This window comes from Ascaphus truei, chromosome 5, assembly GCF_040206685.1.
Source record: "Ascaphus truei isolate aAscTru1 chromosome 5, aAscTru1.hap1, whole genome shotgun sequence".
Taxonomy (NCBI): Eukaryota; Metazoa; Chordata; class Amphibia; order Anura; family Ascaphidae; genus Ascaphus; species Ascaphus truei.
The window spans coordinates 125,614,700-125,630,572 of NC_134487.1; the positions used below are offsets into that span (position 1 = coordinate 125,614,700).

General features: G+C 51.3%; 1 long non-coding RNA gene across 1 annotated transcript in view; it reads right to left on the reverse strand.

Annotated features, from left to right (window-relative positions):
• Positions 1-3,405: 3,405 nt before the first annotated feature.
• The window catches only part of LOC142494438 (uncharacterized), a 31,821-nt gene continuing 19,353 nt past the window's right edge, over positions 3,406-15,873 (reverse strand). Inside the window, exon 3 of the long non-coding RNA XR_012801436.1 lies at positions 3,406-3,507. This is a non-coding gene — a long non-coding RNA (uncharacterized LOC142494438). The remainder of the gene's footprint in view (positions 3,508-15,873) is intronic.

A 15,873-nucleotide genomic window follows, 5' to 3' on the forward strand; every position in this document is an offset into this window, starting at 1 on the left:
TCCCTATGAGTGGAGGCCCAGGCCTTCTGTACATCTAACAGGTAGCATCAGTACCGTAATTGCTGCTGTTTCCCATAGGGATAGGGGAAAGGTTGTTACATGACTTTCAAAAGAATAGAGGAAAATACCAGTAACCTCCATGCACACCATGAACCCTCTTCTCCTACACACATATAACAGCCAGGTGTGAGGTGGGGGTTAATAGACATGGGGAGGAGGAAGAGGTTAATCCCTCACATACCATTGCCAGATGGTCACCTAGTGTGCATAGGATATAACTCCAAGAACAGCAATTGCACAGGACAGGAAATGCCTGGTCCATGCCGCATCTTTAGCATGAACTGCACTCTATCCTACGATCAAAAAAACATACATAAGTGATGTACACACAAATGAGACAACACATTTAGATATAATAATGCATAACATCTTACTTGCAAAAAATTGCTGAACAACATGCTCCCGTGCCTCCTCCCCTCTAGCTGTGTGCTCCCTAACCCCTGCAGCAGACACATGAGGATCGGCCTCCAGATTCTCATCTATGTAGCCTGGAAGATTGTGACATAGTGCAACATTGTTCAGAATACAGCAACAAATGACTGTCAGCAACCTTCTCAGGCGAGTACTTTAGGGCACTACCAGATCTATCTAGACATCTGAACCGACTTTACAACAGTTTAAACGTCCTCTCAATAACTGGGCATGTGGATGTGTGTGCCGCATTATAATCTGCCTCTGTAGGGGTTGGAGGGTTTTCCAATGGGGTAAGGAGTCACACCTGGTTTCCCTATCCTGCACCCCTGTAAGAATGTGGGAACAGATAAGCAACATCTTATAATGTATTTATGTGGTTAAATCGGTCTTTATAATGTGCTATAATATGAAACAGAGTTTAATAACAACACTCCTCCAAAATAGCCAACGTCTAATTTTTATGAAATGCCATCTTCATTGCAGGAGCCTTAATCAGTGAATCATACATATGGATAGAACTACCTGTGCTGAAAAAGAAATATGCTTACTACATGGCATGCTGTTTCTTTAGGACTGGATTTGCAAAATAGTGCACTTCTGTACCTAAAATCAGTACACAATCTAGGGAAAATAGTATGTATTTAGCTTCACCATATAGTGACTGGCTATCCTGTGACTATGAATCATTTTCAACACATTACAATAACATTTGTATAAAGTGCAATTAAAATACTCAGCTGTTTTCATGTCTGATATATATTTGTGGAAAGTTATAAATAGTATAGTACATTTCACCCTTAATTAGTTCTAATATTTGGCATGAAAACATATCAACATTCATAACCTACAATTAAGTGTCTCTGTCCATTTGGTATTCCCTTTACTCACCCAGCAGCCATTCTGTGCCATATTTCTCTGCCTCAAATGTACTGAAGACTGATGGGTGATGCAGTATATATGAATCGTGACAGGAACCAGGATATTTGACTACCACACTCAGAATTTTCATGTGTGCATCACATACAACCTGCATATTAAGGGATTGATATTGTTTGCAGTTGCAAAACACCTCCACCCTTTCATGTGGCAGGGTAAGTGCAACATGTGTGTAATGTATTGCACCCATCATATTGGGTAGGCAAACTATGTTGTAAAAGTAAATCCTGAGTACCTGTCACTCTGTGTGCTCAGTAGGAACATTTATATAATGCCTAGCATGTCTATTTAGTGTACTATACATAGAAACTGGCGAAGAGCATGGAAAAATGTCGGCTGCGAAACCCCACCTACTATGCCAACAATTTACTGAAAGGCATAATGAGCTTGACATTCTGACAAGGCCATGGACTAAATGAACTCTGCCTCTCAAGGGCTCTAAGTCTCCCCCTAACTCCTCATAAAGAGTTAATATGGCTGCTGAGCTAAACGTGTATCTGCTCACAACCTCCTGCTCTGTGAGTTCTTCCAAGGTAGTTCTCGGCCAATAGGAGCATGGCCTATGCACTCTCTTAGCCACCCTGTCCTCTCCCTGTATTATCTCTTCTCTCTCCCTGTGTCTCTGTCGCATGAAGCGCAACATGTACCAGTTCATGCTGAACAAATCCATGTTGGCAATGAAGAAGTTAGTGTTTTCTTGGGGTTTTAAATAGTCAGCTAATTACATAGGCAATTTACCTTTCAATAAGTCCACCTATGAGTTAAAGAGACAGGGGGGAAGGAATGTGTTTCTTTGAATGGATATTTTAACAGGGCTCCAAATATTTGGTACAATGTTCAGATGCAGCTGCCATTATCCGAACATTTCACGATTTGTATTCCTGGGCATATCCAGGTCGTGCCACATGATTTCTTAAAACTTTCCAGCGTTAAGATGCTGGTTTACTAGTGTTTTTAACAGGTGTAGAAAATTGCATTTTAGCGTTGTCTGCAATACCGTCGAGAAACTCAAGTGGAAAATCACGAGTTGTCTTAAAATCTAAAAATCTAAGTGCAATTCAACCTGTCTTTTATTGCCATACAGTTCTGCAAGTGTGTGTGTGTAATTGTAATTTGAAGATTAACGTTACGAGTTCATGCTGTATACAGTACATGGGAAAAAAGTCCTTTCTGAGGTTCCTTAGCCATACACAAATCCTCTAACTGTAGAAGATTAAAAATATGAGCACACACAATAAAAAGTATTTTTAATGAATTAAATGTTATATTTGTACAGGATAATACAGGGAAAAGGAGTAATACAAAAATACAACGTCGCCTCTTCTTCAGAATGTAAAATATTTATTCAGTGCATGCGTGTACGGTATGTCTAATTTGAACCTGGTTGAAACACATATTCGTGTCATCAAATTTATGCACATGCATGTATGTCAAATTGGAACCTGGTTGAAACGCATATCCATGTCATCACAATTATGCGCATGCGTGTATGTCAAATTGGAACCTGGTTGAAACGCATATGCGTGTCATCACATTTATGCATATGCGTGTCAGCACATTTATGTGCATGTGTGTATGTAATTTCCTCACAGAGTCGCTAGATACTGTATCTGCTAAACCCAATCATTTTTGACTGAACCACCTATGCTCAAGCAAGGATATGCTTAAAACCTGCACTGTTGGGGTTCCCTGAGGACTGGATTTGAGAACCACTGTGCTAGACAGTAGTACAGTACTGTTGTTAGTGTATCTAGATAGTAAAAAACACTTTTATTTTGATTTTATTTATTTATTATTTATTTTATTTTCTAGATTTATATATTAATTTGTACAGTACTGTATTCTGTACAGTTTATCAATGACACATTTTTATATATTAAAATGCCCAATGAATTTTAGGTATACAGTATTACTACTTTAAGTGTATAGACAATAAAAATATGAACACCCAAAAAGTATATTTAAAGAATAAAACTATTTATTTGTACAGGAGAATAAAGGGGAAAAAAAATACAAAAATACAACGCCGCCTCTTCAAAAGTTTCAATCTTGTCTTTTTCTTTTTCGTAATGGCGACTGCTTCTTGGACATCTGGGTCTGGAAAGACAGAGACAATATTCTATATTATCAATCACGCCGTACATTATGGTTAAAATTTGCCTGCATCTTCTATAGAGTTTACAGCATGATCTACTGTACGCCAAGAATCACTGATTTATTGTAATTGGCTACTTATACAGAACTTATTCAACCAGTGTGTATTATTGCTGCTACAGTATACTAAGTGTCAGACTTTCAAGTTAGTATTGCCACAACAATGTTACATTCTATTGGGAAAAATGTTACTGTTATTCTCGGCTACATCATGGCTTAGGCCCGGGACATGGTGCCTTCGCCCCGGTTCCAGGCGTGCGGAGGATGTGGGAAAGCGGGAGCTTTCCATGGGCCTGGTCGATGGCCCGTGGGGGGCGTGACTATGGAATCACGGAGCTGGTTCACCCTCATTGGGCGAACCGCTCACGTGACCAACCTGTCGCGCCAATAAATCAGTTTGAACTGATTTCTTGCGCAACGTGTGCCCCCTCCCGCATCCGCACGCACACACCCGCATGCCGCATGGACGTGAACACTGCCTTAAGGCAGTCTGTTCGCTCAGCGGGCGGACGCGTCTGCACAGTCTGCTGTACCATGGCCCCAGCCTTAGGAAGTACTGGAGAGTGGCATTAATTAAAGTAGAATACTTGATTAGGTTTAATTTATCACTAACTGCATGTTGAGCTCACCAGAATTCATGTGTCGCTTGTTGTTATACCAGTTTGCATCTATTGAGCCTCTCTCGCTGCCCTTGAGGTGTCGAAATAAAACATTTTTTCCACATTGGTACTTAACAGAGCTACTACAATTCCAGCGAGTTGAACAAAAATGTGTGTTTGAGCCTTTAGGGTCATACCACTGGAAGTTGCAAAGCTACAATGAAACCGCATCAACTAAATCCTTAAATGGTTAGGACATGCGAGAAAGGGCTTATAGAATACCAAAACCTACATATCCTATTAGAAAGAGCTCTTTCTGCAGGGATATGCAAGACTCGCAGCTACTAGAATGTGCCCGTATGGGTCACTTTTGGCTTCTATGACCCAGAAATTAGCAGGTCTGAAAGGGGGGCCCACACATAGGATAAAGAAGAGGACAATGGGCTAGAGTGATGATAACTAACCTGAGTGACTGAGACCAATGATGTGCAGGAGAATGTGCATGCAGTCTAGAGATGTGCAAACGTTTGGTAAAAGTTCAGGTATACAGCGAAAGTTGCAGTTTTGTTGAGAACCTTTTCATGAAAAAACTGCAGAGTTCGGGATAAAATGTGCAAGGTCACATGACAAGTGTGCAGGTGACATTGGTCACGTGACCATGGATTGTTTTTACGCATCTTTTGAAAAAATTGAACGAGAATAACATTTTTGCCAAACTTGAAACAAAAAGAGATTTTTTTTGGCACAAAAAATTAAGCTTAATTTTTTCTAAATTACATATGCTTAGAAAATTAGCATAAACTGAAACAGGACAAGTTCACACATCTCTAATGCAGGGGAAGGGGAGGATCCCACTGCCAACCACCCAAGGTTTTAGCCCCGACACACACATACATATGTATGTGTGTGTGTGTGTTTTCTTTAATTTATCACAGTAACTGTTTTTTTGTGGTAATTTATATGTATTCTGAGTGATGAGGTTTGTTGGGCAGCTGCTTTATATAAACTTGGCTTTACCATGTGGCAGCAAAGCAACACAGTGACTTTATCCCAAAGCCGGATGGTAATGTTGTTAATATTTCATGTTGTTTACTTGAGAAAATAAAATGGGAATTATTATGACTGTACAAAAAATAAATACATTTGTGTGAACAAAGTACAATGATATTGTTGAGCCTATTTGAAATCTGTCCACATGGTGGTGACGTAGATACATTTATATTTGTGTCTGCCAAGTTGAGAAGGGTATGTGCTATACACAACATGTCCATTATCAAAAGGAACATGAGACATATGGTGTTGTGGGTGTTGGGGTTAGAGCTTGCAGGGATTGTGTGTGTAATTAAGAAAGTACCCAAAGAAGGTTGTGCCTATAGATGCTCTCTACTACTTAACAATAAGTTTAAAAAATTCCAGACAATACCATATATACCAATACCATGTACAAAAAAGTTTAAAGCTTTAATAAACTACTGTTGGTCAGGACGGGCTTGGAAAATCGCAGGGCGCGGTGCAAATTGTGAGTGCGACACTTCTTAGGCTGCGGCCCTGCTGCCATTGAGCGTCCCCATGCTTGAGAGCAGTGACGTCACTAACACTCCAAGCATGAGTGCTCGGCTGTCCTTCTGCAATTTGCGAGCCCGAGCAGGGGGGGGCGGTGGGTGTGGAGGGGTGTAGCATGGCGTTTAAGGGGGGGCGTGTAATTGGTAGGATCGAGGCGTGTTATTTAAGGAACTATTGTGATGTCTTTTTGTGTCACGTGACCCTTCTGAGCTCTTGGAAATCAATTTTCCATGTCACCCCAAGCGCTGAGCATTGCCGAGCGTATGTGTGGCCATACTCATTAGATTACATTAAAATGAGCGCACCAAGCATGAGCGCGCTCAGCGGCAGCGTGGCCGCAGCATTACACTCCCCAGAGCCCTACTTGTCAGCGGTGGCGGGACGGGGGAAGTCCTGACATGGAAGTTGGGCCCACCGGGAGTCGGGCTTCCATGATGTTGCCTATCTGGCCTGTCCAGCCTGCACGGGGCACCTGTCTGGCCAGTCTTTGTCGGGAGAGCTGGAGTTGGTGAGGTACCTCGACTGCAGAAACTATTGCGAGGCATGCCGGGTCAATAGTAGTGCCGGGCTAGCGGGCTCCTGCTGGTATGACCGTGTGCCTCCTCCTCATCCACCCTGCTCCTGTCGCTCCTCCTCACCTAATCCCGCCTCACCCGCTGTGGGCCATCGGGGTGAGCTTTTGTGTAGAGTGAGAGGCAGGGAGTGAGAGTGGAGAGTAAGAATGAGGGGGGAGCAGGAGAGTAAGGGGGGAGTAAAGGGGGCGAGAGTAAGAGAGTGAGGAGGGAGGGTAATAGAGTGAGGAGGGAGGGTAATAGAGTGAGGGGGGAAGAATGTGAGGAGGAGAGAGTAGGAAAATGCATGTGGGTGTGTGGGGGCAGGGCAGGCAAGTTTGGAATTGAACAATTGGGCCTGTAGCAGAGAGAGAGGTGAAGGATCTCTGTGTAACTCACCGACTCAGGACATTAGGTGGTGCTGCAAAGCCAACTTCACAGCTCCTCTCCTGGGCTTCCTGCGATTAACCCTAACACTGCCTGCGCTGGTACCACGGTTTATGTGTTAGGTATGGCAGATTAGTAGCCCAGGGGGTTACTTGGACACACACACACACACACACACACACACACACACACACGCACGCACGCACGCACACATGTTATTGTGAGTAAAAAAAGTTACAAAACCCCTCCACAGCAAAGCATATTGAAATGTAACTGTATGCTCATTTGCATGTCTTAGGCAGGTCTGCAACCCCACCTTTCACCATTATCACCCCGCACTTCCACTGCAGCAAGGTATTCTGGGAAATGACATGCAAATGAGCACACAGTGCCACTTTTTGCATCAAAGCCATTTTAAACATGGTTCCCTCTAGGCTTAAGCTTGCTGCATGGTCACAGCTTTAAGCACAGCCAGATAACCCCAACCACAGACAGCTGTTCGACCTTAATGGGTCTCATCAGGGTTGGTCACTAGCTATGGCACTTTTTTTACTCACTATAACTTAACTAAGTATGGTAAACACCATCCTCATTGCTTCAGTTTTGCATAGCCAGTAACCAACCTCACACTGGTGAGACCCATTAAGGTCAAAACGCCTGCTTGCCTGCCTGCCTGCTGGTTGGCTATGCATCTTAAGCCTTGCTGTGCTTAAAGCTGTGATCATGCAGCAAGCTTAAGCCTATAAGGAGCCATGTTTAAAATGGTTTTGAAGCAAAAACGTGGCACTGTGTGCTCATTTGCATGCTATTTCCCAGAATCCTTTGCTGAAGTGGAAGTGCTGTGTGCTGGGTGATAATGGTGAAAGGTGGGGTTCAAGACGTGCAAATGAGCATACAGTTATAGTTCCATTTGATTATATATATATATATATATACAGTGTTCGACAAATCACCCAAAAATCTACTCGCCCAACCAAAAAATCTACTCGCCACCTAGTCCCGCCCCCAACCCCGCCCCTAGTCCCGCCCCAACCCCGCTTTAAAATAAAATATATAAATAAAATACATTTAATAAATTCCTAGTCAGAACAACATTAATTTTTGACATAAATGTATTTATTGTATTACATTATACTACAATTAGGCCTTGTTACGTGTGTGTGTGAGTAAATTTCAGATCTAGAAATAAAAGCCAGATGTGAATGACTAGTTTCCTGAACCTCTTAACCAGTGTCTGGACGCCCCCGCTTCACAATATCTAAAGCAGTAATCCCGCCTGGGATCTTACCTGATCCGCAGTCCCTCAATGTCCAGGTACCTCATTCCCGCAATGTTACACATTGGAGGGGATGTGTTCCCTACCTGTCTTCTGGGTTAGGGGGGATTCCGATATCTTCCGTGTGAAGCTTGAGTCAGATCTGGAAGACAGCAGTATAGGTTATTTCGGTGTAGTATAGGGCAAGTAAGATATATAGGGTAATAAGCGATCCAGAGTGTGGGGGGGTTAGAGAGATAGAGGGAGAGAGAGAGTGGGGGGGAGAGAGAGAGAGTGTGTGGGGGGGGGGGGGGAGAGAGAGAGAGAGAGTGTGTGGGGGGGAGAGAGAGAGAGTGTGTGGGGGGGAGAGAGAGAGAGTGTGGGGGGGGGAGAGAGAGAGAGTGTGGGGGGGAGAGAGAGAGTGGGGGGAGAGAGAGAGAGTGTGGGGGGGAGAGAGAGAGTGTGGGGCGGGAGAGAGAGAGTGTGTGGGGGAGAGAGAGAGTGGGGGGGAGAAAGAGAGAGTGGGGGGAGACAGAAGAGAGAGAGTGGGGGCAGAGAGAGAGAGAGTGGGGGCAGAGAGAGAGAGAGTGGGGGCAGAGAGAGAGAGAGTGGGGGCAGAGAGAGAGAGAGTGGGGGGAGAGAGAGAGAGAGTGGGGGGAGAGAGAGAGAGAGTGGGGGGAGAGAGAGAGTGGGGGGAGAGAGAGAGAGAGTGGGGGGAGAGAGAGAGAGTGGGGGGGGAGAGAGAGAGTGGGGGGGAGAGAGAGAGTGGGGGGGGAGAGGGAGAGAGTGGGGGGGAGAGAGAGAGAGTGGGGGGGGAGAGAGAGAGTGGGGGGAGAGAGAGAGAGTGGGGGGGAGAGAGAGAGTGGGGGGGAGAGAGAGAGTGGGGGGGGGAGAGGGAGAGAGTGGGGGGGAGAGAGAGAGAGTGGGGGGGGGGAGAGAGAGAGTGTGGGGGGGAGAGAGAGAGAGTGTGGGGGGGAGAGAGAGAGTGGGGGGAGAGAGAGAGGAGAGAGAGAGAGGGGGGGAGAGAGAGTGGGGGGAGAGAGTGAGAGTGGGGGGAGAGAGAGAGTGGGGGGAGAGAGAGAGTGGGGGGAGAGAGAGAGAGTGGGGGGAGAGAGAGAGAGTGGGGGGAGAGGGAGAGAGTGGGGGGGAGAGAGAGAGAGTGGGGGGGGAGAGAGAGAGAGTGAGAGTGTGGGGGGGAGAGAGAGAGTGGGGGGAGAGGAGAGAGAGAGGGGGGAGAGAGAGTGGGGGCAGAGAGAGAGAGAGAGAGAGAGAGAGAGAGAGTGGGGGCAGAGAGAGAGTGGGGGGGAGAGAGAGAGTGGGGGGAGAGAGAGAGTGGGGGGAGAGAGAGAGTGGGGGGAGAGAGAGAGTGGGGGGGGGGAGAGAGAGAGTGGGGGGGAGAGAGAGAGTGGGGGGGGAGAGAGAGAGTGAGTGGGATGAAGAGAGAGAGAGAGTGGGGGAGAGAGAGAGAGTGGGGGAGAGAGAGAGAGAGTGGAGGAGAGAGAGAGGGGGGGGGAGAGAGTGGGGGCAGAGAGAGAGAGAGAGAGAGAGAGAGAGTGGGGGCAGAGAGAGAGTGGGGGCAGAGAGAGAGTGGGGGGGGGAGAGAGAGAGTGGGGGGGGGAGAGAGAGAGTGGGGGGGGGAGAGAGAGAGTGGGGGGGGAGAGAGAGAGTGGGGGGGGAGAGAGAGAGTGGGGGGGGAGAGAGAGAGTGGGGGGGGAGAGAGAGAGTGAGTGGGGTGAAGAGAGAGAGAGAGTGGGGGGAGAGAGAGAGAGTGGGGGGAGAGAGAGAGAGAGTGGGGAGAGAGAGAGAGAGTGGGGGAGAGTGAGAGAGAGTGGGGGGAGAGAGAGAGAGAGAGTGGGGGGAGAGAGAGAGAGAGTGGGGGGAGAGAGAGAGAGAGTGGGGGGAGAGAGAGAGAGAGTGGGGGGAGAGAGAGAGAGAGTGGGGGGAGAGAGAGAGAGTGGGGGGAGAGAGAGAGAGTGGGGGGAGAGAGAGAGTGTGGGGGGAGAGAGAGAGAGTGGGGGGAGAGAGAGAGAGTGGGGGGAGAGAGAGAGAGTGGGGGGAGAGAGAGTGGGGGGAGAGAGAGAGAGTGGGGGGAGAGAGAGAGAGAGTGGGGGGAGAGAGAGAGAGTGGGGGGAGAGAGAGAGATGGGGGGGAGAGAGAGAGAGTGGGGGGAGAGAGAGAGAGTGGGGGGAGAGAGAGAGAATGGGGGGAGAGAGAGAGAGTGGGGGGAGAGAGAGAGAGAGGGGGGAGAGAGAGTGGGGGGAGAGAGAGAGAGTGGGGGGAGAGTTAGAGAGAGAGAGTGTGGGGGAGAGAGAGAGGGTGTGGGGGAGAGAGAGGGTGGGGGGAGAGAGAGAGGGTGTGGGGGAGAGAGAGAGGGTGTGGGGGAGAGAGAGAGGGTGGGGGGAGAGAGAGGGTGGGGGGGAGAGAGAGAGGGTGTGGGGGAGAGAGAGAGGGTGTGGGGGAGAGAGAGAGGGGGTGGGGAGAGAGAGAGAGTGGGGGGAGAGAGAGAGAGTGGGGGGGGTGAGAGAGTGGGGGGGAGAGAGAGTGGGGGGGAGAGAGAGAGAGTGGGGGGAGAGAGAGAGTGGGGGGGAGAGAGAGTGGGGGGGTGAGAGTGGGGGGGAGAGAGTGGGGGGGAGAGAGAGAGTGTGGGGGGGAGTGAGAGAGTGTGGGGGGGAGAGAGAGAGTGGGGGGGGAGTGTGTGGGGGGGGTGAGAGTGGGGGGGGGGAGGGAGAGGTGGGGGGGGTGAGAGAGAGTGGGGGGGGGAGAGAGAGTGGGGGGAGAGAGAGTGAGTGGGGGGGAGAGAGTGAGTGGGGGGGGAGAGAGAGTGGGGGGGGGGGAGAGGGAGAGAGTGGGGGGGGAGAGAGAGAGAGTGGGGGGGGAGAGAGAGAGTGTGGGGGGGAGAGAGAGTGAGTGTGGGGGGGAGAGAGAGAGTGGGGGGGAGAGAGAGGTGAGAGAGAGAGGGGGGGGAGAGAGAGTGGGGGGAGAGAGTGAGAGTGGGGGGAGAGAGAGAGTGGTGGGGGAGAGAGAGAGAGTGGGGGGGGAGAGAGAGAGTGGGGGGGGGGGAGAGGGTGAGAGTGGGGGGGAGAGAGAGAGTGTGGGGGGGGAGAGAGAGAGAGTGTGGGGGGGAGAGTGAGAGAGTGTGGGGGGGGGAGAGAGAGTGTGGGGGAGAGGAGAGTGAGAGAGGGGGGAGAGAGAGTGGGGGCAGAGATGAGAGAGAGAGAGAGAGAGTGGGGGGCAGAGAGAGAGTGGGAGGGGAGAGAGTGAGTGGGGGGAGAGAGAGAGTGGGGGGGGGAGAGAGAGAGTGGGGGGGAGAGAGAGTGGGGGGGGAGAGAGAGAGTGGGGGAGAGAGAGAGTGGGGGGATGAGAGAGAGAGAGAGGGGGGGGAGAGAGAGAGTGGGGGGAGAGAGAGAGAGAGAGGGGGGGGAGAGAGTGGGGCAGAGAGAGAGAGAGAGAGAGAGAGAGAGAGTGGGGGAGAGAGAGTGGGGGCAGAGAGAGAGTGGGGGAGAGAGAGTGGGGGGGGGAGAGAGAGAGTGGGGGGGAGAGAGAGAGTGGGGGGGGAGAGAGAGAGTGGGGGGGAGAGAGAGAGTGGGGGGGGAGAGAGAGAGTGAGTGGGGTGAAGAGAGAGAGGAGTGGGGGGAGAGAGAGAGAGTGGGGGGAGAGAGAGTGGGGGAGAGAGAGTGGGGGGAGAGAGAGTGGGGGGAGAGAGTGGGGGGAGAGAGAGAGAGTGGGGGGGAGAGAGAGAGAGTGTGGGGGAGAGAGAGAGAGAGTGGGGGGAGAGAGAGAGAGAGTGGGGGGAGAGAGAGAGTGGGGGGAGAGAGAGAGAGTGGGGGGAGAGAGAGAGAGAGGGGGGAGAGAGAGTGGGGGGAGAGAGAGTGGGGGGAGAGTTAGAGAGAGAGAGAGTGGGGGGAGAGAGAGAGGGTGTGGGGGAGAGAGAGGGTGGGGGGAGAGAGAGGGTGTGGGGGAGAGAGAGAGGGTGTGGGGGAGAGAGAGAGGGTGTGGGGGAGAGAGAGAGGGTGTGGGGGAGGAGAGAGGGTGTGGGGGAGAGAGAGAGGGTGTGGGGGGGGGGAGAGAGGGTGGTGGGGGGGTGAGAGAGAGTGTGGGGGGAGAGAGAGAGTGTGGGGGGGAGAGAGAGAGAGAGTGGGGGGAGAGAGAGAGAGTGGGGGGAGAGAGAGAGAGTGGGGGGAGAGAGAGAGAGTGGGGGGAGAGAGAGAGTGGGGGGAGAGAGAGAGTGGGGGGAGAGAGAGTGGGGGGGAGAGAGAGTGGGGGGGAGAGAGAGTGGGGGGGAGAGAGAGAGAGAGTGGGGGGAGAGTTAGAGAGAGTGGGGGGAGAGAGAGGGTGTGGGGGAGAGAGAGAGGGTGTGGGGGAGAGAGAGAGGGTGTGGGGGAGAGAGAGAGAGGGTGTGGGGGAGAGAGTGAGGGGTGTGGGGGGAGAGAGAGAGGGTGTGGGGGAGAGAGAGGGTGGGGGGGAGAGAGAGAGGGTGTGGGGGAGAGAGAGAGGGTGTGGGGGAGAGTGAGTGGGTGTGGGGGAGAGAGAGAGGGTGTGGGGGAGAGAGAGTGGGTGTGGGGGAGAGAGAGAGGGTGGGGGGGGAGTGAGAGGGTGGGGGGGGTGAGAGAGGGTGGGGGGGAGAGAGAGGGTGGGGGGGGGAGAGAGAGGGTGGGGGGGGGAGAGTGAGGGTGGGGGGGGGAGAGAGAGGGTGTGGGGAAAGAGAGAGTGTGGGGGAAAGAGAGAGTGTGGGGGGAGAGACACAGAGGGGAGAAACGGTGGGTGACACACAGAGGGTGGGTGATACACAGAGAGGGTGACTGACTGGGGGGGGGGGGGGTGACTGACTGAGGGGGGTGACTGACTGAGGGGGGACTGACTGAGGGGGGACTGACTGAGGGGGTGGTGACTGACTGGGGGGGTGGTGACTGACTGGGGGGGTGGTGACTGACTGGGGGGGTGGTGACTGACTGGGGGGGTGGTGACTGACTGGGGGGGTGGTGACTGACTGGGGGGGTGGTGACTGACTGGGGGGGTGGTGACTGACTGGGGGGTGGTGACTGACTGGGGGGGTGGTGACTGACTGGGGGGGTGGTGACTGATTGGGGGGGTACCTCTGGTGTCACACACATACACATGCTCCCATACACACATACACTTGCTCCCATACACATACACTTGCTCCCATACACTTGCTCCCATACACATACACACATACACACATACACATGCTCCCATACACATACACACATACACATGCTCCCATACACATACACATGCTCCCATACACATACACACATACACTTGCTCACATACACTTGCTCACACACACACACACACACGGGGGGGGGGGGAAGGAAAGGCCACGACCAGCACCACCACCACGCTCCTCCCCCACCCACCCCCCGCTCGTGGGGGGGGGGGGGGGGCAGGCCGACACCCCCCCCCCCATACCTCACGCGGGCATATTGGAAGCTTTGGGGAGGCAGGGTGGGTGGGAGGCACGTGGCGAGGTATCCCCCAGGGGACAGTCAGCCCCGCAGTGGCCGCCACTACCCTGCTCCCCTCGCCGGCATGTCTTCACAGTGCGCGGCCAAGCAGCTTTGCAGACTGCTTCTTCCCCCCAGCCCGCGGCGGCATGAAGCTAGCTGGCGGGGAGGCGGCAGGGTAGGTGGGAGTCACGTGGTTAGGGCAGAGTCCCCCCCCCCCCCTCCCGCACGCCAACCGGGCTGCAAGCAGTGGGGACCTCCCGCCCGGATCAGCGATCGGTGGATCGAGGGGGAAGGGGACAGGAGCAGGGGACAGGCGGAGGGGAAGGGGACAGGCGGAGGGGAAGGGGACAGGAGCAGGGGACAGGAGGAGGGGAAGGGGACAGGAGCAGGGGAAGGGGACAGGAGCAGAAGAAGGGGACAGGAGGAGGGGAAGGGGACAGGGGACGGGGACAGGAGGAGGGGACAGGAGAGCTGCCGCGGTGGGGGAGTAGGGAGCCATGTAGGGACCAGGGGGATCGCAGGAAGGAGCAGAGGGGCCGCAGCATGGCGTGTACTTACTCTTGATGTCCGGGCAGAAAGAATGGCTGCTCGTTGGGGGCGGGCTCATATAGAGCCTGCCGCGCGCCCACAAATCCTGGGAGCGCGCGCCAAACAGCAGTCAGGTAGGGAGTTTTTTTTTTTGTTTTTTTTTAAGCGCGAGCAGGGAAATTTCAGCGCGAACGGGGGAAATTTAAAAAAAAAACACGTGTGCTGCTTGGGCCAATGTTTACTCGCCTGGGGGTTAAATCCACCCGCCCCGGGCGAGTAAATGTATAGGATTGTCGAACACTGTATATATATATATATGCAAATGTAAATACAACTGTATGCTCATCTGCATGTCTTAGGCAGGTCTGCAACCCGCCTTTCCCCATTATCACCCAGCACACAGCACTTCCACTGCAGCAAGGGATTCTGGGAAATGACATGCAAATGAGCACACAGTGCCACTTTTTGCTTCAAAAACCATTTTTAACATGGTTCCCTATAGGATTAAGCTTGCTGCATGGTCACAGCTTTAAGCACAGCCAGGGTTAAGGTGCATACCCAGAAAACCACCCACCGACAGCTGTTTCGACCATATTTATATATATATATATATAATTAATATATATATAATTAATATATATATATATATATATATATAAATATATAAGAAAAAAAAAGCGCCAAATCCTAGTGCATTACTGTGCAAAAATCGATATATTTAATTCCCAAAAATCTCAATAAAAATAAACTCACAAACATAAAACAATTAAAAGCATTGTATGAGTAATACTCATGCTCCTAGGACCAGGAAACGCTGCTTTGCTGTTGAAGTCCCTCCGTGGCTCCACTGGAACAGATAGCTGCCTCCGTTGTTCACTGCCTGCAGGAACTGACGAATCAGGCACTCCACGATGGTCTCTCCCCGGTGCACACCAACCAGTTGCTTTTTAGTTCCCACCGGGGACGGTTGAAGTCGCGGACCAGCGGATGACGTCACGGGAACCGTTCTTAATACCGGACCGGTATAGATATTCAGCAGTTCAATTGTAAGCGTTGAAAAGTCCACTGCACACCTTCCCTACGCGTTTCATCTGATTAACAGACTTCTTCAGGGGATCTGAGCATACAGTTATAGTTCCATTTGATTATATATATATATATATATACAGTGTTCGACAAATCACCCAAAAATCTACTCGCCCAACCAAAAAATCTACTCGCCACCTAGTCCCGCCCCCAACCCCGCCCCTAGTCCCGCCCCCAACCCCGCTTTAAAATAAAATATATAAATAAAATACATTTAATAAATTCCTATTCAGAACAACATTCGTTTTTGACATAAATGCATTTCCCAGAATCCCTTGCTGCAGTGGAAGCGCTGTATGCTGGGTGACAATGGGGAAAGACAGGGTTGCAGACCTGTCTAAGACATGCAAATGAACATACAGTAATATTTACAGTTGCTATATATATATATATATATATATATATATATATATATATATATATACACAGTGTTCGACAATTATATACATTTACTCGCCCGGGGCGGGTGGATTTAACCCCCGGGCGAGTAAATATTGGCCCAAGCAGCACACGTGTGTTTTTTAAATTTCCCGCGCTCGCGCTGCTGTTTTTCCCGCGCTCGCGCTGTAGAAAAAAAAAAAGCCGGAGGCGGGTTCATGTTGTTGGGGGAGATTACCCCGCCTCCGGCTCTCTGAGCAGTGGCCTCCCTCCTCAGCGCTTCCACTCCTCCCCCTTCCGGCAGCCAGCGCTTCCATGCCTGTCTGCCTCAGGCCCCTGCAGGGCCATCTGTCACCCCTCCCATCGGGCCACCCGCCCCCCCCCCTCGCACTGGGCCACCCGCCCCCCCCCCTCGCACCGGGCCATCCGCCCCCCCCCCTCGCAAAGGGCCATCCGCCCCCCCTCGCATCGGGCCACCCGCCCCCCCATCG